Source organism: Zingiber officinale, chromosome 8B (genome assembly GCF_018446385.1).
Source record: "Zingiber officinale cultivar Zhangliang chromosome 8B, Zo_v1.1, whole genome shotgun sequence".
NCBI lineage: Eukaryota > Viridiplantae > Streptophyta > Magnoliopsida > Zingiberales > Zingiberaceae > Zingiber > Zingiber officinale.
In genome coordinates, this window is record NC_056001.1 from 27,193,376 (window position 1) to 27,197,232 (window position 3,857).

Below are 3,857 nucleotides of genomic sequence, written 5' to 3' on the forward strand. Positions count from 1 at the left end.
GGTGAAATCAATTTTGAAAGTATTTTTGAAATTTCCTAGTCTATTGAGCACATCCCTAATTGTCGTCGTAAGTTGCTAAATTCACTTTCAGGGAGTGGTTTTGTAAAAATGTCAGCTAAATTTGATTTAGACTCAATGTACTTGAGTTCAATATCACCTTTAGTAACATGATCCCTGATGAAGTGGTGCCTAATTTCAATATGTTTGGTTCTTGAATGATGCACAGGATTCTTGGTTAAGTTAATTGAACTTATATTGTCAATTAATACTTTTACATTTGTGATATTTAAGTTGAAATCTTTTAGAGTATGCATCATCCATAATAACTGTGCAACACATTCGCCTATAGCTATGTATTCTGACTCAGTTGTAGATAGTGCAACACAGTGTTGCTTTCTACTAAACCAGCTGACAAGGGATGGACCAAGTAGTTGGCATCCACCACTTGTGCTTTTTCGGTCTAATTTGCATCCGGCATAATCTGAGTCGAATATCCTATTAATTCAAAGTTGTTGGTTCTAGGATACCAAATTCCTACATTTGTGGTTCCTTGAGGTATCTAAAGATTCTTTTGACTTGAGTCAAATGAGATTCTTTAGCACATGTTTAGTATCGAGCACACATACTAACTGCAAATAAAATGTCGGTCGACTTGAGTTAAGTAAAGTAGACTACCTATTAACTCCGATAATGTTTTAAGTCTACTGATTTCCCATTAGGATCATCATCTAGGATTGTGTTTACTGCCATAGGTGTTTTTATTTCTTTAGTATTTTCCATTCCAAATTTTCTAAGTAACTCCTTAGTATATTTTTGTTGATAAATATAATTTTCTTCATTTGTTTGTTTGACTTGTAACCCTAGAAAATAAGTTAATTTTCCTACCAGACTCATTTCGAATTCGTGTTCCATTAGGTTTGTAAATTCGTTTAAAAATTCTGAGTTTGTCGAACCACAGATGATATCATCTACATAGATTTGAGCTATAAAAATATCTTCTTTTATTGATTTCACAAATAGTGTTGGGTCAACTTGACCTTGGTTGAACCCTTTAGAGATTAAGTAAGAGGTTAGTCTTTCATACCATGCCATAGGTGCCTGTTTAAGTCCATATAATGCCTTTTTTAATTTGTAGACATAATCAGGGTGTTCTAGGCTTTCAAAACCAGGTGGCTGACCTACATAAACTTCTTCTTTTATTAATCCATTAAGAAAGGCAGACTTGACATCCATTTGGTATAGTTTGAATCCTTTATGGGCTGCATAGCTTAGTAACATTCTAATGGACTCTAGTCTAGCTACCGGGGCATAAGTTTCATCATAGTCAAGTCCTTCAACTTGACTGAACCCTTTGGCAACTAACCTGGCCTTGTTTCTAGTAATTTCTCTAGTTTCACTTAACTTGTTTCTAAATACCCATTTGGTTTCTATTATTTTCTTATCGTTAGGTGGAGGTACTAGGTCCCAAACTTCATTGCGCTCAAATTGAGCTAATTCTTCTTGCATAGCTATGACCCAGTCTGGGTCGAGTAGGGATTCAGCTACAGTTTTGGGTTCAATATTTGAGATTAACGAGATTTGACTTAGGTTTCTGAAAGATGACCTAGTTTGGACCCTAAGGTCTGGGTCACCAATTATTTGATCAGTAGGATGGTTTGGGTTGACTCTTATGGTTCTAGAAGGTTGACTTTCTTGTAGTTGTTCTTCTTCTTCATGATTTTGGGTTTGGTTTGTTCCTTCAGAATTGATATGTTCATGAACAGGGTCAACTGGTTGAGGTTGGGCTTGTTCTAGGTTTTGATTGGATTCTTTGAATTTTACATTGGTGGTTTCCTCAATTCTTAAGGTAACTTTATTATAAATTCTGTAGCCTCTGCTATTCAGAGAGTACCCTAAAAAAATTCCATTTTCTATTTTGGAAGTGAATTTGCCTAAGTGTTCTCTAGTATTTAGGATAAAGGCTGGGCAACCAAATACCTTAAAGTGTTTTATATTAGGTTGTTTGTTGTAAAATATTTCAAAAAATGTTTTATTGTGTTTTTTGTTTAGTGTTGTTCAGGTTGTACATAACAGCTTCTGCCCAAAAATATTTAGGTAAGTTGTATTCGTTTAGCATAGTTCTAGATGCTTCAAGTAAAGTTCTATTTTTCCTTTCTACAATTCCATTTTGTTGGGGAGTTTTAGGGCAAAAGAATTCATGATGATAGCCATTTTCAAGGCAAAATTTATCAAAATTATAATTTTTAAATTCTCCTCCATTATCACTTCTGATTCTTTTGATTTTTATGCCTTTTTCATTTTCAATTTGTTTGCAGAAATTTGTAAAAATTTCAAAGGTTTCATCTTTATTTTTTAAGAATTTGACCCAAGTGAACCTAGAATAGTCGTCTATTATAACTAAACAGTATAGACTTCCATTTATTGATTTAACTCCATGGGAGTCAAATAGGTCTAAGTGTAAAAGTTCTAGGACTGAGTTGGTTTGGGATTCATTAATTGGTTTGTGGGTAGATTTTGTTTGTTTGCCTTGTTGACAAGCATTACATATCGTTAAATCTAAGTTAGGTAATTTTGGTAAGCCTCTAACTAGACCATTTAATTTAGTTATATTTCTGAAATGTGTGTGTGACATTCTTCTATGTCATAACCAGGTTTCTTCTTTTTGTGTTAAATAACACTTGACTGAAGAAGTGGTTAAGTTAATGGCATAAATATTGTCTTTTCTAAAGCCTTTTAGGCTTATAGTTGGATTATCTAGATGTTTGATCAAACATTCTGTAGATAGAAATTTTACCTTATACCTAGTGTCACATAATTGACTTATGCTCAGAAGATTGTATTTAAAATTTTCAACAAGTAGAACATTTGTAATTATGAAATCTATTTTTAATTCAATATTACCTATACCAATTACCTTGAGTTTATCGTTGTTTCCAAAGGCAACTGTTCCTAGGCTTTTGTAGGTTAATTGAGTGAACTTGGTGTGATCTCCAGTCATATGTTTGGAGCAACCACTGTCCAAAATCCACTTGGTTTCCTACAACAAGTAGGATTTTTATGTTAGTCTTAGTTTATCAATTTTTAATCAATCATTATTTAAAAAAATCTTAATTTTGAAATTAATTTAAGTTTAAAATTTTGAAGTTAATTTTTAAGTTAAAATTAAAATTTTGAAATTAATTTTTAAGTTAAAATTAAAATTTTGAAATTAATTTTTAAGTTACAATTAAAATTTTGAAATTAAGTTAAAATTAAAATTAATTTTTAAATTAAAATTAAAATTTTGAAATTAATTTTTAAGTTAAAATTAAAATTTTGAAATTAATTTTTAAGTTAAAATTAAAATTTTGAAATTAATTTTTAAGTTAAAATTAAAATTTTGAAATTAATTTTTAAGTTAAAATTAAAATTTTGAAATTAATTTTTAAGTTAAAATTAAAATTTTGAAATTAATTTTTAAGTTAAAATTAAAATTTTGAAATTAATTTTTAAGTTAAAATTAAAATTTTGAAATTAATTTTTAAGTTAAAATTAAAATTTTGAAATTAATTTTAAATTAAAAAAATTTTGAAATTAATTTTTAAGTTAAAATTAAAATTAATTTTTTAAGTTAAAATTAAAATTTTGAAATTAATATTTTAAAATTAAAATTTTGAAATTAATTTTTAAGTTAAACTTAAAAATTTTGAAATTAAGTTTTAAGCCTTATTCATCTCACCCGAACTATGTTATCAATCAGGGAATCCTATGATTTTGTGAGATGAAATTGGTTTGATTACAGACTTTTGGTTTAACTTGTGTTAGATTCAGACTTAGCTTTGGTTTCCACAAATAGGCATTCTTCGGATAAACTTCTA